This window comes from Varroa jacobsoni, unplaced genomic scaffold, assembly GCF_002532875.2.
Source record: "Varroa jacobsoni isolate VJ856 unplaced genomic scaffold, vjacob_1.0 scaffold_332, whole genome shotgun sequence".
Taxonomy (NCBI): Eukaryota; Metazoa; Arthropoda; class Arachnida; order Mesostigmata; family Varroidae; genus Varroa; species Varroa jacobsoni.
Window position 1 is genome coordinate 139,622 of NW_019213234.1, and position 22,915 is coordinate 162,536.

Sequence of the window (22,915 nt, forward strand, 5' to 3'; positions counted from 1 at the left end):
ATAGAAAGTAGAGAAGCCTTTTAATGTGTTGTACATCTTATGAAAAAAGGTCTTCTCTCATAGCTTCTGAGATTGCCTCTTGGCGTTAGTTCTCTAAGCCAGGTTCGATTCAATCTATATTCAGTGCGAGAGAAGCGAGGCGATGGTCGACAAAGTCTGGTTAGTATCCTCTCTGGTGACGGCTACGAAACCATTTGTGTGGGTGCGGTCCTCCGAATGGCTTTCTTGATGTATACAACTACTGCAAAAGCAGACGGTGCTGGTTCGAGGTGGAACCACTGCCACATCAGTGGGGTTCGCCTTACTCGTTCTCTTGTCCAAGGGGCCTCCGCCTGGCTTATGCTGCAGGTCGTGGTCCGGACGACGTGTTGCAGTCCGGCCGACTTGTTTAGGGTCTGTGGTGTAAGAGCCATCTGTTGGGAGTCATAAAATCGGGGCTTAATGCCCTCGGTTCCACAGGTCTGGGACCCTGGGTGGAGAGAAGATAGGGTGAATAACAGGAGCGCTCGGAAAGTCGCCGGCAGAGATAGCAACAGTAATAGCAACTCTGACAGTGTCCTGCCAGTAAGAGACGAGGACATGCAGGACGGGTCGACGAGAACGTAAATACGCGCTTCCACTGTCTAGTCGGTTCTAGAGGCAGTGGCCGCTTACTTCGACGCTACTACCTCATGCGGTCTGTGCTTCAGTTAACATCAATACAATGGCTGTGATTGTAAGCAGGAAGAAGATTCAATAAGTCAACGACGTACAGAGGCAAAATGGGGTAGAGGCCGATGGGAAAAAGTGTCATTGTTTTCTTTCTTGTTACTCGGCTTGCATTGTCCAGTCTAACCAATGACCGACGGATTACAAGCTAGGGTAATTCTAGCATTTGATCGAAGAACTAAAATGACTTTTCGATAATGTGTCGAGTGTTGCATACAATCTTAATAGGAGTTCACTAGCTATAGATTTTAGCGGGAAGTTGTGCTCATTGTGCGTCATCGGAAGAATAGCTTTCATTCTGAAAATTTGTTGGTGAAAGATACGCCTATTAGTAAGTTAACCAATTATAAAAAAAAAATAATGAAGTTATTGTAAGCGGCGAGTAAGACCAACGTGTGAGCAGCCATGACATAGTTAGGAAACTGGATGAAAGAAAAGTTTTGAGTCATTTAAAAAATGTAGATTACAAAAAAAATCCTCGATGTTTAAGTACTACACGAATAGACGTAAAATAATCCACCTGATTGTATCTTTATCTGCGAAACGTGGGAGTAAAGAAATGCTCCTCAAGTTGTGGCAAAAGCCAGATTCACGCCAAAGGATCGAATGATGGTAATGAGTTTGGTGGAATTGGAAAAGGATCGTGCACTATGGATTGCTGTCAGCTGGCGAAACTATAGACTTGGATCTTAACTACCAACACCTAATACTATTACAACAAATCATTGAAACAAATCGAGCGGAACGAGTGAACAAAGGAGGCGTTGTCGTTTCTCACCATGATAGTGCCGGACATACGGCTTTGACTAACCGGCAAACACTGAAAAAACCAGGATGAAGAATTTTAGTCCACTATCGCATAACCCGGCAGTTCTTGCGCAATCCTGTTTCGCTCTCTGCAGGACACCCGTATTGGTGTTGATTTCCGTTTCACTAGAAAGATGCAAAAAATACCTGGAATAATACAGAAGCCCACAAGCTCTACAGTGGTGGAATTATGGTGTTACTAGAAAAAAAAAAACGGCGAAAGGCTGTTAGTCAAAATAACGCTTAGTTTGGTTTAGCGATATTATTTTCAAAAATAAGAAATATTTGCTTTGATTTATGCTTAAAAGTTGTCCACACTTTTCCACACGGCTGAGTCTGAAATCCTTTTTTACGTTATGCCAGCATCGACTGCGCGTTGCGCATGTCCGCAGGATAACTTTGTTTTCTCGTTGAAAGCAGCGTCGGCTTTGGCGATTCGTGTCAATGTTAAGCCCCTATCTCTGGATATACTGAACGGGTGTTAGCTAGTGACAGTTTTCTTCTGTGCTTCTTTCAACCAGCGTTTAGCTCCAGTGCTTACTTCGGGATGAAGCCGATGAAACGAAAACTTGTCGCTTCTTTGTCTAAGGGAGCAACCGTCTCTTCCTTGTTGGTCTATCTATCGCTAGTTTTGCTGCAATGCGCCGCTCTACAGGAGTTGGACAACTTTTTGCCCCCGGTTCGGTCCTATCTCTTTTCCTCGCCTCCAGGACAAGCTCAAGTCTAGCTGTTCTCTTTGGCTATCACTCGTAGCCCGGCCGGCTGTCGTTCGTTTATAATCCGTTTCTGCCTTAGCATCGATCTATCCTTTGCGCAGTGCATTGAGCAGGCTACTCCGGTGTTCCCTCCTGGATGCCCCTAAGGACGCAGCCACCCAGCCCGCCCCCTCGAAGTTGCGTTGCTCTGTCGTCTTTATCTCCTCGGTATGGTTAGTTGCCTCGCTTCGGCCCTGCCGTCTCTACTAGTACGCCTCTACTGCCCACACTGGCATTTCGTTCTCGCTCCGACGACGGGATAGAGATGCAGGAGCCACTGATGGCTGGCGAGCGCGTCTCGTTAAATCTTGATGATGATGATATAGTGTTGTATCTGCTATTCATGCTACGGCGACTGGTGGAATAGATGCGTATGACGCAAGCTGGTGACGCTAGCATTGGAGGAGCGGCTCATCGCTGAAGGTGCTTTTTCCTGCTGATGCTATTTCAATCGTGCGACTACTGCAGGCTGTGCAGTGCCTGTAATGTCTGTTCCCCTGGAATAGCCGATGACCGGTTTGGAGTAATGAGCAGATTCTGTTCCCCTGGAATAGCCTATGGTAAGGTTAGGGTAATGAGTATACATAACCTCGTATATCTTTGTATCACGCACGTCTTCTTCACTCCAGGCTTCTTTTTCATATCCTCTAGATACGAGGGTGTGCTGTCTTGCGGGACCTTACTCAGAAGCCGCATTCATATGCCGAGTGCCTTTGGAAGCGGAATAGAACGAAAGGAGGAGCAGGTTAGATGCTCCAATAGTTGGTTGACGCCCTTCTCTATTCTTCTAAAGAAATATCTGTAGGGCTAATTGACAGTAATCATATACCTGAATCTTCTTGTTGCAAATAGATCATCTTAGGCTAGCGGCGCAACCCGTATACGGGATAGCCATTGTGTTATCAGCAACTCTTTTCGGTTTACTTCGACACTCCGATGTGACGCTCGAATGGACAATGATATGCAAAACTGTGGGGCATTAGCGAGTGTGATCTCTTTTGCGTCTAATATTGTAGATCACAGTAACGCGAGTTTTTTTTACTTAGCTCGTGGGGGGCTAACTATTTACCAACAACGATCATTACTTCCTTATTTTAGCCATTGTGCTAAATGTGGTAGAAGATTGTTGCGGCCTGCATTACCATACCCGTAGGAAACGTTCGCTTTACTAGCGGATGTTCTGTTTTGTCTGGCTCTCCCTGCCTTGACAGTGGAATTAGAGCATTAGGGACACTTGGCCTCTCCTCTCGAGGCTTGCACCAACTCTGTCTCCGGAAACCACGCATCGAAATAACGTCACTTCCGTTCCTTAAGACTAACAGCAGCAGTAGTGATATCTGTGATGGTTGAATTGAATCAAAAACGGCCAGCGCGTTGGGTAATAGTGACATTTTTGTATTGCAAGAGTAAAATAGGAAACTAAAAGGACAGGCCTAAGAGCTCTTTGTGGGCAACAGCAGATTTCCAACATCCGCTCCGGAAGAAGCAGTAAAAAAACGTGAGGTGCGAGTGGCCAAGGAACGAAGCAACTTAGGCAAGATATGTACAGGAGGCACGACGATGACATCGAGAAGAATAGCTGCTAGTGAAAAAAGAATAAAAATGTTCATAAGCGCAGAAACAGCAAAGAGGTAATTCGGTCACCGCTTTACATATTCTCGTGCTTTACTAGGTTGTTGTATTGCTTAAAAGTAGCCGGCTGGAGCTATTATGTCCCCTGATAAGAAAAACGAGCCACTTTCGAGACTTACAAGGTCTGAGGAGAAGCTACTGATATGTCTGAATGGCTGAATAGTATCGTTTTGTCCCAAAACTAATAGTATATAGCATCTAACTAACTGAAACGGGAAATAAGATGAAGATGATTAATCTCTGATGAGTAGAGTTAGCCCCAGGTGGAATTAAAAGACATTGGCTTCTACACCTGATAAAGAAAAGCCATAATTGCTGTCCACGCAAAAATACGTTGAATGGTGGGCGTGTAGCTGGTCGGAGCGAGGTAGATAGAACTCGCAGAAGAAATTGAGCTTGCTTAGAATCTTCTTTCGGTCGAATAAAAACCAGGCCTTATATTGAAATCGATCGCCAACTTGTTACGTCTTGTTGAAGTTTATTTTGCACTGCTACCTTCAGAGATACCTCACTCAGCATTGTCGGAGAGCGCGGCTAATAACAACGAGAGTCTGAAAAATTATTAAAAGGACAAGCATCCTAGGAGATTACGATGGAATTCGGAAACAACATGCGTTGCAAGATAGCAAAGTAGTTACTATAGAAACGGTCATATTCTACAATTTTAGCACGTCTCTTCGTTGCATTTAATGTTGTTATCAAGTCATAAATACTACACATTATGGCTTGGAGGCTTCTTTATAGGGTTGCAAAATTGGGCAAGTGTATCGTCGTGACTATGCGTTTCTTCTTTGGGTTTTTTCGGCACCCCCTCGTGTCCTCTCATGCGGTACAATATGTCAAAAAATCTTCAAGGTAATATTGTTTGAGAGGGAATAGCAACGTATCTTAGGGCAACTGACAGGAAACGTAGGTTACAGGATGTACAGTCGGGCCTAGATCTCTTGCTTATGAATCCTAACGGTATGGTGTTTTGGCGTGACGATTTTGGCGGTTTGTCCAAGTCGCACAGTATTCAAGTAAGTCATGAGCGGCGAATACCAGGTTTGGCGATTTCACAGCCGTCTAAGGTGTCTGCTTTTTACCTCTAATATAAAGTTGAATAAGCGTCATACTAGGATGCTTGTCTCAATCACCAGCTAGTAACAACTTCAGGACCAGAAGCAAGAAGCGGCAGCGTCAAAACTCCACTCAGTTACCCTTCAAGCCGATCCTTCTCAATCCATGAACGGCTTACACTACGGCAGTAACTTGGCGGGTTAGTAACGAACCTACCTAGGTTGTCTGCTTGTGGAACGGTGGGCGGAAAAGAGTTAGCCTCAGGGCTACGGATCCAGGGGTTGACGACGAAGTTGAGACGACGAAGGCATGTGATGTTCATAGGCTGTCGCTTATGTCTCTACTGGTTTTATCCAATACCTTGCGCTTGGACGAACTTTTTGCCTGGACCGTTTGATGGCTGACAAGAGTCAATTTTTATAGCGGCCAAGCTACCAACGATCAACCTGTCTCTCAAATCGAAGGGTCATAGCTCAGAGAGCCGATACTCGTGACAGCTTTAGGTAAAATGTGCCGGATCTTTTAAGAAACGAAAAGGTCCTCATAACCTCGATCAAGTTGCCAATCAATTTATGCCGGTATCCCGATTCGAAGATTGTTTTATATCGCATTGACTATGTTCCATGAGAGTGAGCTACTCGGTTCAGCGAACGCGTGCGCGCGTCGCATGTTACACGAAATTGATAACTGATGATCTTACATAGAATGAGTTTTTCAACTTTTCTAGGCAAATCCGCATTAAGAGCAATGCCTTGGACACGCTTCGTAGTTAGCTAAGCTTGTCGTAATCGCATAATTATCACAAAGGCAAATAACTCAATGTATGGCTCAATTATTCAATTTCCCGTGATGCTTCATTCTATTGACATCCGATAAACCTACCATGACTACGCTCATCGGTTACGACTTGGGCAGACTTATATTTCCTTTTTTTTTCACGCCTTGCCAACTTATCCCTTTCTTGCTTAAGCCACCAGCAATAATTTCTGGATCCATTCTTCCAACTTCTCCCATGCTATAAGCAATCCGTAAGGGAAAAACGTTAAAAAGATGAGGAAATTTAAAGTCGCTGCTCTCTGCCCTATTGGCATTCGTTCAGATATCTCTCAATGTGACGTGCGCTGCAACTTATTGCTATATTTTCTGGTATTCAATGCGATAACCCTGATTCGACCTGATCGCAACGTATTCCTCTGAGTTTACGTCCAGCTGCAGGCGCGGCCGCCGCCGGCTATTACGGTGCGAATACTGGGATTATCGGGCTTCGACTTCAGCAAAAATCCATTTCGGAAAAGGGAAGTCATAAATATTGTTCAATGTGCCGACAGTCGACGCTATTTGACCTGAATTTTATGCCGTAATGAGTCAATGCAAAGATCCTGGCATATAGGAGGACAAGGTCTGTTAACATTCTTTGTATAAATCTTCTAATATTATTATCTATTATTATTATTACAAATGCGCTATTCTTTTTGTAGTTATTGGGGAAGTAGTTACTGATTTTCTTTTGTGAGATGAAAATTCGTGGCCAAGAAATATATTTTCTATCTATGGCACTCCTATATAGAAGGTGATCCATGCATGTATCCTGACTAAATGCAGTGAAAAATGTTCTTATCTATAGAAATACGCTAGTGCATACGTTATCGTGTATCACATGTGTGTGTAACCTAATTATTCATAAACTTACATTACACTGAAGTTCGGAGAAAACGTAGACCTTTATGAGGAACTCAAACTTACAAAGGCATAAAGGCCTAAGGCTGCAACAGGTTCGTGCTGTTTTTCTTTTTATAAAGGAGATCTATTTTTATTAGTACTCTGTTTATGTCAAAAAAAATCCTATCGAAATGAGAAGTGCGTAGATTAGATGCTTCTTCCAGTAACATCTCAGCTTAGCTACAGTTAAACTCTACGGGCTAACTGAAAAAAGTTCTTAGCACACAACAATCATACACGCAGCTTTTTCCTACATTGCCAGTAGAGAGATACAGGTAATGTCTAATAACAGGGGCAGTTTTTACTTATCAGTGCTCGCTTACTAAGAAAAAAAGTTCGTAGTGATACATTGGTTTAAGCTTTAATAGGGATATTTGTGGTTTAGATTTGTTAGACCGGTGGAGAGTCTTCTTCAGCAGTTGTCCTCCATAAACTCTTCTCCAAACCATTCAGCTCCGCTTAATATGCGAGCCAGCTCATCGATTACTTACTAGCAATGCATAGAACATTGTTTTTGAGGCCTCTGAGGTGTCTGGCTGTGTGTATGATTTCAACAGTAGAGGAACAGAAAGAGAACTGGGGCAAAAACTGGTTTAACGAAAATCCGACATCGACAACCTGTCTACTTTCTTCGTCCCCTTTCCCCTTGTGGCGGCTCCTGCGCGCAATAAATTAAAAGTCATTACAACACAGTAGAGTAGATTAGCATCGCCATCCTTCTATTGCCCACTTCAGAAATGATCGAGGTGACCTTTTTCGCTGGTTGTTTCAAATTTTTTTTTTCGTGTTTTGTTCTGCGCTTGCTGTACCATTTGTCAACATTCTACGCTGGACTGCTCATCTAAGTGGTTGTCGTGTATTTAGCTTCGAAGCGACGCCGAGGGTTTTTCTTCCAGTCTTCATCCATTTTGTGAAGTCACTTGAGTGGCTCCTGCGTTCGAATGATCGTCTGGTCTGAAGCGAACCAATCGAAAATACCGTGTCGCGCTGCGCCGCGTCTTTCGTTCTGCATTGGTGAGGGCCTTTACTCCCCCACCTACGTCGTCGTTTTCAGGCTTAGAAATCAGGCGCGGAAAACGCAAATTTCCATAAAGGGTTCTTCTTATACCTGCAAACGGGCCTGATACCGGGAGGATGACCGTGAATGAGAAAATAAACAGACGAGGTGCCGTGTCCAACCTGACCCGGCATACCCGATCCCATTTTGAGTCTTATTTAAATCAAGTGGTCTCATGTTGAATTAAATCGTTTGCCTATGCGGCGGGGCATTTCATCTGACCAACCATACCTTGCAGAGGGACGTAGACTAGAGCATTAACAAAGAGACAGTAAGAAACAGCGGGAGATACATTGATGAAGTACTCGAAGATGGACAGAGTGAGAACGGTTGGGGTGTGGGACGAAAATGGTGGAAAAGCCTGGTGGATCCACAAGGCGCAAAGCTTGGCCACTACTAAGTACGCCTGGGCTCTGTAGAGCCGTTAGTCGGAAACGGGTCAGATTGACGAACCTCACTCGGGGACCTGTTTGAGGGTTCCGTCGTCGGGGTTATGCAATCATTTCTTCTGCTGAGTCGGAAAAGGGGAGAGGAGTGGCGGCTCACTGACAGAATTTCAAACGTTTTGTTGATGTATATGCATTTTAAATAAGCCTTGAAAATTCTTTGGCTTCGTACACTCACTGAGCTTGCATGATAGCTATATTTTCAATAGAGTTGAACGATAGTTTATGTCCGAGAAATGTTCTTTAAAGAATATTCAAAAAACCAAGTTATCTAGCATGAACTACATTGTTGCCATGTTATAAGATTTGAAATTTGGGGTACAGCTTTGTACTAGCAGGAAAACGCAACGACTAAAAAAAAAAAACCCATAAAGACAATTATTGTGTTGAGCTGGTGATACGAGGAAAAACATACAGGGAAATATATATCTGCAGTGAATAAATTAACCGAATGGTAATTACAGAATAATAATATTCGTATAAAAATATACGGAATTTATACACACATTATGATAGGACGATACGAACGTGAGTTTGACTGTACTATTGATCCTATTCTACAATGATAGAGCGATCTTGCAGGTCCATCTGTATATCGAATACGAGTAACGTCAAGCAGTCGCTCGGTTGTGAGTGACAAAACGAATCCTTTTTACATAGCTTAACGGTTATTGTGGATCTAGAAAAAAATTCAATCTCAAAAAGTGTCTGGCTAAACCATCTTTCATCGAAATGAATCAGATATTGTTTCAGTACCGTGAATATGCCTTCGTCTACCGTGTAGTAGACTCTGGCTTACTGCATTACTAAGTGGGCCTCTGCCCACATTTAGTTGATAGGTGAGCTTGGTTGCTGCGCCTTGGCGACATTGAACAATATTAGATACAATCCATCTGTTTATACCGAGAAACTGGTAGCCTGCCGTAAGACAACTAGTGCCTTTTCCCATTGCTTCGTGTCTATGTATAATGCATGCTGCAACGAAAAATGTTACGAGCAATAGTGACTGTCACCCCACAAGTTGCATGTAGTTGCCATGGCACCAAACACAAAATAAATATGTACTACAGTATGTACGAGCGGTCGAAACAGAGTCAGCATTTCAGCTGCAACTCAGGCCACCGCTACTGCTTCTCTTACGAAGACCAAGGTTTGTACAGCAGGCCCTATTATACAGACGACCCTTGCATATGCAACGCAAGGCCATGATGAAAGCGGATACACAGACGTACATAGACGGGTACGTATGCAAGGAGACTAGTAGCCCCCAAATTCCCATCAGCAAGCCTCGACTCACAGCAAACTCCTATGAAAAGCTTGTTGTTGTTGGTTGGTTGTCGTTGCGACTTCTTTCTCATTGTTGTCATTTATCCCACAAGCCAACTGAGCGACAAGGCCGAGCAATCGATGAGACCCCGTGTCGGACTCAACTCGCAGCGGGCATACGATACCAGTGCTCGGTGTTCGTTCCGCTGTCGATATGGCATGGCTGCCAAAGCCATTACTAATATCCCTTATGTTTTCTTCCTGTATCGTGCTGTTACTCTTCCTTGTTTCTCCCAGTTCCGCATGTATGTCAGCGTCCGTTCCTCGCAATAAACGCGCGCCGGGTTTATATATGTCTCGCAGTGAGCCTTTAATGCTACGTTTCATACTCTAGCTCACAGCCAATATAGTTGAATCGCAGGAAGTTGCCAGAGAGTGTGTCCGTTTACGGTGTCGGTCTGTTTAGATTAGTCGAATAGTACTGTCTAAAAAAGGTGAGGGTTCAGGGCGAGACGAAGATAATAATAACGGTAGTCTTAGAGATACAACGGAAAAGGACCTTAAATCGAGTGAGGAGTGTTAGTAGAGCGTCGGAACACGTCTGTGTTCACATGCACATATATATTATTTTTATAGATTTTTTGTTGAGGTGCCCATTCTAGTTTTTGAATAATGCCATATCAAAGTTAATATATTTAATACGTTAACTCCCTTGGTTTTCGAAGTCGGTTTTTTATATGCTATTATGCTTTTCTAGTTTCTATCAGTCTGGTGTGCAAGAAAGGCCTTGTGATGTCCATTGAATCCGGTGCGGCTGCGTTCGGTGGATTGCCTAACAGAACCAGACTACGCCAGTAAACCGCGTTGTCGATCTGTCTAGAGTAGCAGAATATATGTAAGTTTTCCTATCACTAACATAATCTGTCTGAAAAGTAATAGGACTTAACTTGCAAAACAAGCCTTTCAAATACTTGAATTAACTGGAACATCAATAAATATTATTAAATGCGGTTTCTGGAAGTGTTCAACCAAGTGAAGATCGCCTTTGACGATTCGAATACAGAGTGAAAATAGGCGTGTGGACGGGGTAGACAAACGTGGTAGCTTTAGTGTGTCTCGATGACGAGATGGAGCGTTCATTGCTGCCTTTATTAGCATCGAATCACATCACACATTCTGAAATACACTACTGTGGTGTGGCTGTGCCAACGCCTTACAACCGCTTGCCTGATGTCTGGTTTCCATGGACATCTGGATAGGAAATGTCCTTTTAAATGCGAGGAAATGTTGGCCACCAGGCACGGTCTCGTTGTAAATGGCATAACAGGACTCGCTACTGCAGTTACTAAGTTTCTATCTACCACAGACAGCCGAATACTACAGCAGGCCAGGGGCGTGCCTGGGTGTAATTAAATTTTAGCGTAAAGTGTTCCCAGAACAAGGTTCCCTGTCACCGCCGTCTTCGCTGTCGACGGCGGTGTGCTCTTACCCCCATTCTAGATGCCCCAGTTCTTCCTACTCCTGTGTGCTACTCGAGAGAGCTATCCAGCAAGGAAACGCACACACGGTCAGAGTTAGATGCTTAGCAGACAGCCGCAGAAACAACGTTCGTTCGATGCGTTCTTCGGTCGCTTGTCGTTTCTACGGCTCAAAAAGGAACCCTGGCCAGCCAGCTTTCTGTTCCCTCCCCCTAACTCGGTTCTCGACATACAGGCCCTGCTCAAGCCCTAGTGCCAGCACGGCCTTTCCCAGTCTGGCGTTGCGGAAATGCATAGCTTCTCTGTACGAACCGCCGGCGGAGCTTTGGTGCTGCTTACTCTCTTTCGTTGTAAAAGAGGATGTAGTACCAGTCTCCGCCAGGTCTTCAGAGGCAGTCGACGGCCAGAGTTCTCTGAAACTAACAACTGATGAGGACATCGTCATAGATACAGATGTAGAGGCAGCACTACAGGATAACGAGGTCTGCTGCTTTCGCAGTGAATTCGGTCCATATATGCCGCTGGCAAATCTGAGAGTACGAGCAGTTAAGCCTCACACCCACTGCCGTTTCCATCGGTTAGCTAGCTCTAGACTAAATTGAGGACCTCGTTAGCCCTGTTATTGCACATGCTGGCAGAACCAGTCAGCTAGGCCAGACGGAGCCTGACAAAGTGCCGGATGTCTAGGGTCGAACTTCGGAGCCACCCGGCGCGCATAGGAATCAAGGCAATACGGAACCAAAAAACATTATAAGGATCAAAGAAGACGATGTTGCACATCACGGGACTGAGCATCCATGCGATTGTCCTTCAACCGCCGTGATGCTGGTGTCCCATTAGGGCAAGCTGGGAGCGCATAGTATTTTACAGACATATTGTTCTGCTTTACTCCTGCTTGCCTGCGCAATACGTTTGCGGCTCACAACTTTGTTGCTAATACCGATGTGGGATACTGAAAACGCTCGTTGATTGTTGCATCATCTTGTCTGTCGATGTTTCCGCTGATTCTTTCGTTCGGCGCCATGGACTGCACGTGGGTAGAATGCCTCCGAGACGATGGACGCTGTACAGGTTCGGTTTCCAAACTTAAGTCAACGGCCCTGAGCGAGCGTGGCGCCAAAACCTATTATCCTAGAAAAGCCCTTTTGCGAAAAGCAAATTTTCGCTTGTAACAGACGAGAAAAGAGTTAGTTCTTTCGAAGAATTTGAATGAGTGAAGTGGCTTTGGCAAAAGTAGGTTGGCTGTTGGTGGCCGCAGAGGTATATTACTGAAAGCCAAAATGCTTATTCCACAACGGTTGCTGCCCCAACGACGCATCGGGGCCCTAAATTTAATAAGCGGTAAGTGTAGTATAAGCTGCATAAGCGAAAGAAAAGCAACTTAGCTCTCATTCGATCACTGCAAGATTGCGATGAAAACGTTTAACTATGTCTGATGATTCTAGAATTTACTAGAAGAGAAGTCATCTCGAGCATGTTTTGAATAGAACAACGGTGTTCATTACGGGTTAATAATCGATAAGCACTCGATCGCAGAGTGTTCGTTTTTGAGCAAGAGATGTTTCTAGGTGTGAATATGACTGATTTCTTAAGAAAAAGGAACGTAAACGATGTTTTTTCCGTCTCACATTATAACGACTGCATGTAAACAGGCCATATTTAAGATTACTTTGCAGATGTCGTCCAGCATTTACCGGCACATAGAGGTAGATGAAAGTAGTAGTAGATGACCGAAGAGATTTTGACTCGTTAATAGGTTCTTCCCAATTGCTTAAGTTGTTCATGCACCTAACGCTGTTATGCACGTTGCTTGATTCACACGCTGTAGTATCGAATAGGAGTACCTCAATGGATATGTCAACATTAATGAAGTTACTAGCAGACGATCGATTTGAGTAGAAATAGGTGGTTCTTCGGAGACCTTTTTTCTTTGTACTAAAGGCTTTTCTTATGTTCTCGTTTATAAGGACATAGTCATATAACTTCTCGGTACAAGAGTTCTGTCTTTGCTGTCGATCAGAGGTACTAATGATGCTTCTAATCTTAAGTTCCTCTTGCTCGCGAAAAGGCACTGCAGGAGTTACTTTTGTAAGGAACAACAGTTTTTAAGGCGGTCAAATTGTGGCTGTGAACTACTTAAATAATTGATCCGCTAACGAAGTCTGGTTTTATGTAGGCTGGCCAGCTGGCCGATTGCCTTAAAGGACTAACTTGATTAAATCGCATTCGGTAACGTTCACTGAAGTGCAATATGCCTTGAGAAGGAAGCTAGTGAAGTCAGTCATCGTATTTATTTTCTATACTCACATGCTCTCTCGTAAACGATATAAAACTAAGAGTGCAAGTGAATTACGCGTATTGCTAATAATCTTGTCTTTAACTTTCTGCCCTTCCTAGCTTACTTTTCATGCCATGTGTTTGGTATAATTGTGTGAAACCTTTATTGAGTGTAAAGAAATTTGAAATGCCTAAAGCCTATAAATTTTACCCTATAAAGGCCTTCTGAGGCTCTGGGCAAGGCACATCGCACCATTTCCCAGCCCAGAATGCATTGTTAGGTTGCGCGAGGTTTTTGTGAACTAGAAGAAGTGACACCAACTCACCTCAACCTACGACCATTAGGAACTCTACGAAAACGCATGGATCACAAAGAATCCTCATACGGCGATTTAACATACGCCGTTCGCGCATTTCCGAAGACGGCGAAAATGCAATGCTAAAAAGACTGTCCGGCGTACGATTTTTTTCTTGGAGTCCTCCTCTTCAAATCAAGTCGGCGTGTAAGCGCCTCACCGTTACCCCAACCAGGTCCATTTGACAGTCTCGCTACCCACCCGCACACGCCACTTAAAGAGGAAACTCTTTGGCAAATCCAATGCTACCAAACGAATACTGTCCAACTTAAACAATAGCATAACAGTGGCAGTAGACGCACGCAACATTTGATATGCAGTATATCGTCTCGTGACGTGATCTCTGACCATCAACAATAGCAGCAGCGCCGACTGCTTCCTCTACTGTTGTTCTTACATCTGTTACGAACCTCGGGAATAGTTTTGCGCGCGCTGGCTCACATCAGAAGAGCCGGCAAAGAGGAATAAGACTTGGCCGAGTCGGAAACACCGGCATTGAAGCTGGAAGTCGCGGGAAGGTCAACTTGCGTCAGAGAGCGGGGATCTGCTGGGCGATGTGACTGAAGCTAGCTAGCTAGCTAGCTAACGGAAGAACAGCAAGGATTCGGAAAAAGGAAAGCGATTCTTCATGTCCAGAGGGCAGAAAGCAGTAGGACATTCGAAATAAAAGAACCTGTCGGCCCGCAGTTTTGCAGCTTTTACACGCCATGCACGTTCTCTACGCGCCAGTTGAGAGTTTACAGGCACAGGCGCTCCTAGCGAACTGCGGTCCCGCAACTCGGACAATAGCCCGGCGACCGCGCTTAGACAGTGGTGCTCCCGGTAGCCGCAGGGAGAGAAAAAGGGTGGGGGAGTCGGTTGGGATCAATGGAAATGATGGGCCGAGTTTTCGGGCGGCGTGCAGAAATGTGCGAAAGCAGGCAGGAAAGAGGGACGAACTTCTTGTTTCTAATCACGATTGTGGTTGCAAATAGAATTATCTATTGATTAGCGATAAATGGAAAAACTTCGTCGCTATGTGTAAAGTGCAAGGTGCTGATATTTGGTTATACGTTGCATGGTCGCTTTTTATTTTAGTGAACGTACTTTGATGCAACTGCTCATAACCAGACTTTGTTAGTCTGGTACCATGATGAACGATTTCTACAATAAAAATCGTTATTTTGTATGCTGGTACTTCCGATACTATACCAGTGATACGATATAGTGTTCTCCTGATTCTGTCTATCCAATCGACCCGATTGATATTTAAGTTATCTGGTTTATCACAAAGTCTAATCACTGCATGTTACAATGACGATGATCTTATCATGATGATCGTAGTCAATCCTAGCAGCTTCTGAAGCCAACTAAAATGTCTCTTCTAATGTATCGATATGTCTTTATGACAACATTTACCAGCTCCTGGTATAATAATGGATCACATCTAAGTGTGGTAGATAAATATTCTTTACATAGCAATGGATTATGTCAGTGGTAGCTTATTTCAGGTTCAATTTGTCTCGTCCTGTGTTGAATTGCTTATAATGCTAGTCTCCTGCATTGTCCCGTTTTACTGCATCGGTAACAACAAGATTCACATTTTGTTAGGGACACTTTGTGTCTGAACACAATCTGGGTTTTCGCTTCCACTACCCATGTGGTTTCCCATACATGTATAGGTATGTTTGCAACCTTTAAAAGTAATCCTCGAAAGACGCCACCTCCTTGAGGTCTCGTGGAATGCTTCACCGGCTTTTTAATCTTTCCGCAACGATGTTGGAACTGAAGGGCAAGCCAAATCTGAGAGGCGAACACTTCGTCTCATGAGCCTTTTTCGGGCAGTTGCAAGCACCGCTGAGTGGAAATGTCAAATCGTACTTATAGCTTGGCTCCGAGCTCATCGCTTGGGGGATGGCTGGAGGAAGGTGCAGGCGGGAGGGTAGATTTACTTAGAACCATGGACAGATCTTTACTATGCTAAGAGGCTATAAAAATATATTCCATCTGAATGGGCGGTGGGGTGGCTTCTTAGACTGATTTTTGTTGCAAGTTACTTCATCGAGAGCGATTGACAGGTCGCAAAAAGTGGCCTCCTGTTCAAACAATTGTGTGGAGTGAGAGACATTCAGGTAAAGTACAAGCCGCTGCTGCTAATCCTTATTGCGACGCTTCCGGCGTGCTGTATTGTTCAATGATCAATCGAATAGCGACGTCTCATCCTCGCCAACACTCGGCTGTATAGCACGCGGTAATGGAGCATGTCTCACAAAAACATCCGCCCCTTTGCAGCATTTCAATATCACCTGCTGAGCATATTTTTTCGCTAGCAATCTCGCGAGTCTCGGTGAAATCATCTTACATCTGTTAGGGCGAGAGGATAGCAGTAACAATATGTCGATTTTTTACGTTGTACTGATTTCGTGTGGGAAGTTCACGCAGGCGCAGTCGCAACTAGGTTGACAATCCTAAGCAATGTATGCCATCTGCTGTGACGTCAAGTTGTTGACGCGAACTTGCTTGTTTTCTCCCTCTGTCCTCGATCTAAAACAAAAAAAAAAAATAAAAACGACGACAGATAATAAGTGCGTTTCGCTGTGAACTGAAAAGCAAACATTTGTTTCGTAAGTCAGCCTTGATTAAATGTTACTTAGAGGTATTATTATTATTAACGTTGATTGTCTAAATAAATTACGTGTACGTCAAGTCTTATTTAATGCTGTAAAGAATAATCTGCCGTGCTACGAACACGGAACGCAATATTAGCGAATAATTACAATTGACTAGCATAAATTTTATTGAAATTTCTCTGTGACCAAACGTATCCGCTTGTCCACGTCTACAATATATAAATCTCACATATTGCTTGCAATGGCTTTTGCTTTTCAGGTAAGCATCCTTCCGACTCCGATCATTCCACCATATGTGCAGTGACTTCTGTGTAAGGCTGAAGTTACGTTGTCTTTAAGCCAGTAAGTTTCTTTGATGAACGCCAAAGACTTTTTCTCAACAATTTATTCACATGTGTGGTCGGTAAGCTGGTACAGCTATCGCGGAACGGGACATTCTAGCCTTATTGCATCCGCCCGTTCTTACCTACCTACCTAACTTATCTGAGCCTTTGTTCCGGTAGTACGAGCAAATTTTTTGGGTTTGGTTACCTGATAATAACACTGTCTCTTATACGACATTGTGAATCGATTATCTAGTAATGTAGAGTAAGTCCTTGGCAGGCGAAGATTTCTATGAATCTTAAAACTTTACAACTATACATGGGTTTGATAAGGAAATTGACAAAAATGCTCATGTAACTACACCGGCAAAATCGTACGTTTGTTGTACATATACCCCGCCAATTACTCCCAGTACGGCCAATAACACTTGTACTGATTATGCTTACCTACAATACATGTTAACAATTAATTGCAAATTTGAATCCCATAGAACGCTTGCTTAATACGTCGAGAAGATCTTTCATAGGTAAATCCTTATTAAAAGGTAGTTCTATGTCAGTCTCATAAATTGTTTAAGTCGGATATTGTTGCTATTATTTATAATATGGTCCGATAATAATGGCATTGTTGCGGAACGTTAGCTATATGCCTCATCACTTTGCTTTGCATGATATGGAAACAAAACATCGAAATAGGACTGTCGCAAGTTTGTCTACAGAGAGGATAAGCTAATATATGGATATACCAAGCCAAAACAATGGCCCAAAACGATCTTTTGATAGTCCGATGCGTACTCCCACACGTCCTCTACTATTACACGCATTATAGCACAAGAGAAAAAAGTTAAAGAAAAGACTTTGTGACTCAGTTGATAAAGCCAGCCTATTTTCCGGCTGCTTTGCTACGACCGCTTTTTTACCAAGTGAGCACAGACGGCCACGACAACGGCAGATCCCACCTACTGCTACCAACACGCGAAGCTTGAGATGGAAACTAGATGCCGAGAAGACTCCTTTACAGCCATGCCTCTTTCACCGTCCCGCTTCCCCATCTTATTTCTTCAGAAGTGTTATGAAGGGCTGAAAGCTGGCATCATGGCCTCGGAAATACATGCCTATTGTTCCCTGAGTGGGTTTCCTTTGTAGGATAGCAATCGTAGCTGGGGTACGACAGAGATAGTTGCATTTGGTATCTCTCCGTAGCGGCATCCATTGCTATACTCTTCTTTACTCGTTGTCCCGTTAAAGCGCTTTTCTCAGGCGGTCGGTACCGACAGCAACGCGAACTGTTATGTCATCACTTGCCAGGTCACGTGACAGGTCCTTGAAGGCCGTAGGAAGCAGAAAGCCTCCTTTAGTGTATACTTCAAGTCACCACGGGCCGTAGATGCAGAAGCAGTAGGTGCGAAAGGCCTCGCAGATTTAGTGCGGCAGGAAGATAAAAAGATAATGCTAGAGATGGCGACGGTGCTACGGACGCGCGATACATGGCATTTCTTCGGCACGGAAACCCGAAGACGTTATCCTAATTGTGTGGCAAAATAAAAACGTTCCTTTTCATCGTCGCTGTCACTTTCCATTGCTAATCTGTTCGACCCAACCCATTGCAGATTGACTTGTTGTACCCCAACCCCACAATTTCTCCATTCCTCCTAAAACCCATGGGCTTGCACATGTCACAATAGCGGCGTGTCCTGAAACGGAAAGAAGCCGGCGTGTGTAAGTAAGAATCGTTTTTGTCGTATGCCTTGAGTCCTTTCTGTCTCTTTTTTCCCTTTTTCTTATTCCTCATCGACTAAGGTGGGACCAAGCGCTTACACAAAATTGCACACAGAATCGAGTGCGAAAGGCTAGCAGGGCATAAAGGAGGCTTTAGGGTATCATTTTCGTCAGCGATTTGAGGAGGATGAATGTGTTGGAATGAGCTATTTGATAGCAGTGAAATGCCATTTAACTTGTTTGTGGCACTAGGGTCGGCTTGGTGCGCCCTCGATCATCTTCTCAAACGTTGCTTTGGCCCCCAATTCTGTTTGCACTTTATCCTATCTAAATAGTTTCTTTACTAATAGCAGTGGGCCGATGAAGCTTGACTTAGTTGAATTGGTATAGGAGATAGAGGCTCAGAAAAGTTAGGCCATCCTTAGTCCCTTTTCTTCTCTGAAAGGTTAGTGGCAACTTACCACGGTGCTTACCGTTTCCTCGTAATAATGCCCCACCCGCTGTTATGTGTGCTCGACTAGTTGCCGACCGTAGCCTTAAGGGTTTGGTTTGTTGCCTCCAACTATATGGTAACTGCCATCTGCGGGCTTTTGCATTCCAATTTCTGCCTCTTTTTCCCCTTCCCTTTCATATGGGTAAGTGCGGATTTAGACAATTATTATTGTCGTAAACTCGCACAATTCAACTTCAGTTGAAAGCGGCTGCTCTAACTGTCATGCCATCGTCATTGCAGCATATGCCTGCCCGAGCGCCTGCCCGTTCGGGTCGGCAGGATTACCCTGTGGCATCTGGTGTACGCGATGTGTTATCACGCGAGTGAAGCGTCGGATCAACTGCTAACTCCACTACTACTTCGTCAACTGAGTGCAGCAGCAGCTCATTTTCTCTCTGATCACTTCCTTTACTCTCTCTCTTTATTTATCCCTTTTTCGTAGCTGAAAAGAAGTTGACCGGTTTGTTTGACCAAGGCTACGATGGTTGGTCAGTTAATCCATTCTCGTCTTGCTCGAACGGCTGACAGGGCGAAGGAAGATGCAGCGTTTGAACTTAAAGCCATGCTGGCGTCAACTAAATGGATCGGCTGTTAATGGCAATATATATGTTAAGCTTAACTAACGGCTTTAGAAAGTGGAGGTTGGAAACTACGGTCAATTGTCACATCTTACAGCTCTTAAATCCTTTCCATTACAGTCTATCCAATTCTAGAAACAGCAATGGTGAGAAGTCGTGATTGATCAGAAATGGGGTTGTTTCGGAGCATTTTGACACACGCAAGCAAGTCGTTCGTGCAAGGAACTGCAGCTAGATGGGCCTCTAGCAAACCTATTGACGCTGAACAGTGTCGATTGCGAAACATGTGTCAGTATAACAAGAAATTTTAGACTTTGAATCAAAAGTGACGATGTGCCGATACACACCCTCTGTCTCTCGTGTATCTGCCTATAGTGTCATTTCATTGCTTATCCTATTTGTTGATTTACGGGAACATATATTGGCTCGACAAAGAAGCTACGTACGCAAAAAACATAACCGTGACGAATAAAGAAGAATCGATGGTATGTTGGTTTCAGCACAAGTGCAGGGACAAATAGAAAATAGAGCAAATCGAACGCTTCCTGTTTGAATTATAGTCCTTAATTATGTCCTTCTGTGCACTCAACCAGGCCTGCATTGTATAGGTACATACAGGCATAAAATGAAGTACTAAGTAAGCAAACTTATAATAGCGTAGGGGGAAAAAGTTGTATTCTGTTTTCTTTAATAATAGTAATTCTAGGGATCCTGATTAGTGTTAATATAGTTTGTGCATCTTACACAATACAATCTGCCTATAACTTCTTCTTGGGATCTTGTCATATTGAATGATGTATTCACCTGAGAGTCTGATCATAGCCAATACCCACAGTACTAATGGTTCTCGATTTGTTTATCCTGTATTTCCTTTTCGCACGTTCATGACGTCTTTGCTTTCCGCTCGCTTTATTCTTTTTCGCTGTTTTTGTTATGGTGCTTTTCTTAATTACATATGCACTAGTAACATGTACGATGATATCCGACCAGACAGGGAATGCCACCTAGACCTGAAGTGGGCAACATCCCGTTTTTCTAATGGGACTACCCAGAACAGAGTCTGTATAGCACTCGACCGACAGCTAAAATAAGAATCTTGCTTGCGCAGTACCTGCCAAAGCCCCCGCGGCCGTAGCAGCCACGACCACCTTCGTGGCCTCCGCAGCGCTCAAGTAGTTTCATAAAAATCGTCGTCTTTTCGGCTTCTCACACGCCTTCCGTTAGAGGCTATCGGGGCAAAAGCAGGACGACGTTATAGAAGAACCTTTCCCTAGCTTTTTAACTTCCCGTTTCTATATCGCTTACCATCCCCTCTGCCCCACCCGTTCGCGTTGATATTGGTCTCACAGCAAGCCATCACCGATACTGGCGCCGTCCCGACAAGGGCGGCCACTACCGCTATTGCCAGAAGCATAAAAATTGCCTTCGTTTTCAGCGCCGTCGTCTTCTCTCTCTCTCTCGCTCTGTCTTGCGCTCCGCCCGATGCCCTTCGTCCCTTATTGACTTATACCACCCGAGCAGCAGGAGCGTTTTCGGCCGCCTTTTACCCCAATCGCTGACCAGGTCCTTGTGCGTTAGGTCGGTTGTGGCATCGGCCGCTAAACAAGCGTAGCGCTCGTTCGTAGGAGTTTCGCTGCTCTACAAGGATCGCCTTGCTCGCGCAAGTTAGTCGGTGTCTACCCGAGTCAATCTTTCACTGAGTGTACCAGAGAAAAAAAAAGAGGAATAAGCCTAATGCCATAAGAGGCTTCCCTTAGAGAGCAACCGTTAATGTTAAGAGACTTGCTCGCCTTATCGTCGTAGCTTCTGGCTCTTTTATGTCTTTCGGCTCTCGTCCTCGACCGCCTGCTCCCTTTGTTTGGGTACTTTCTGATTTAACGTGAACCGGGACAAAAGCAAGCGAGGAGATTTTCCATCAATGAGCTCTTTATGTTGCCGCTGCCAGCGCTACTCTATTTAAATACTACATTAGCTACACTTAAAAAAGAAGACTCTTCTCGTGTTTGTAGGTGGTGAGCAAGTGGATAGTGGCGTCCATAGTCACGATTCGTTCGTGGTACTGCCGTCCCCTAATAAAACCCCACTGTCTCTGTGTGGTATGAGCTAAAGGGAAAGAAGGTTCTCTTTTCTCGTCGTACGTCAAACAGAGAAGGGAATAATGTCGGAGACTTGCTCACCCGATCAAATCGTCGACTTCTTGGGGTTGCCGTCCTCAGCGATTCTATCAAATATCGTTATTCTGTCTCCTTTATGTCCCCGTCTCCTTAGGGACGCTAAACCGGCTCCCATTATGCTTCGACGTCTAGAGAGAAAACATATACGAAGATACTTAAGTTGCGGACAATAGTTGTGGGCCTGGGTAACATTTGATATCATAAAGCCACCAACCGACCTAAGCGTGCCTATTCATCAAAGAACTTTTACCTTCTTGCATGACTGTACTGTTCTCGTGATAATCTGGTATTGGAAGAAATTCGTGGAGAAGCTCCATCTCGTTGCGATACATCTCGCGACAGAGGAGATAGATCCGTAGGTCGGCTGTGCGTTTTTTAACTTCTTTAATTCTGTATCCGACTTTACCGTACACAGGGCATCTCAAAAAATGTATACATTGGTGCCGATCGCTTGAATTTACTGCACCAATCTGTTTTATCACGCATTTGAAAGGACGTTCGATAGCGAATTCTATTTTTAACATGACAAAGGACTTGTGCAATACCAATGTAAAAATATATCTAGATGAGAATCTCCTATACAGCTTTGTTAGACGAAGAGGTCACATAGAATGTCCTGCACGTTCCCCAGACTTGACAGTAGTGGACTTTCCTTATGAAATTATTATAAAAATAAATTCTATGACGTCAAGAAGGCTTAAAAACCAAGTGAGAAAGGACGCGGCTCAACGATTCATAAAATGTCGCCGTTGTCAAAAAAGTGTTGATAATAGCCTGCGAAATGTCTACATTAGGAAGTAGGTTATAGATTCTTTGTATTTTCCTCGACGTTAATATGAATTATGTGTAAACAACAACCGAACTCTTAATCACTAATGCTGTGCATACACTTTATGACGCCCTGTGTTTGCAAAAAACTAAATGTCGTTAAACCGTAGCTGTGAGCCTTGTTTCTGGCAATGCCTTCTGTCTTTTGTCTGCCGCCACGTCGTTAAATTGTACAACTTGTGCCAACATGAAATAGTTCATGTGCTCTCCAGTGGACCCGTCTGGCCATTTGGCAGAAGCCTAAAAATAAGATCGTTTTGCCCGCCGTCTCATGTCGTGTATCGGATATGCGGAGTTCTGCTAGATGGATCCTAGTTCTACTGAAGGAGATCGCTAGCGGGACGGCCGCATGGTTCATAGCAGGAAAAACAGGGAAGATTGGTCTACTGAGGGACGAGGCTATACCCGAAGAAGAAAGCATTGGTGTAAGGGCTCACTTGAGAAAAATGGTTTCACCCTCATTTCCCATTGTCTATGCCTCTCTCTAAAATGTTCACTCTATGCATCCTTCGCCACCTCGTTCGAAGTCCATACAGCCGTTGCTGCTACTCTTTTCGCTGCCGCTTCTGCTTCCAAATAGGCGGTTCTATCTACTAGCGCAAATGGAGAGAAGACCATTTTTCAAACTCGG

General features: G+C 44.2%; 1 protein-coding gene across 18 annotated transcripts in view; it reads left to right on the forward strand.

Moving 5' to 3' along the window:
* Positions 1–22,915, forward strand: part of heph (polypyrimidine tract-binding protein 1 heph) — a gene marked incomplete at its 3' end in the record, with an annotated part of 317,749 nt that overhangs the window by 125,689 nt on the left and 169,145 nt on the right. Inside the window, 1 exon segment of one of the 18 annotated variants that reach the window (XM_086967903.1) lies at positions 16,429–16,511. 18 annotated transcript variants of the gene reach the window in all.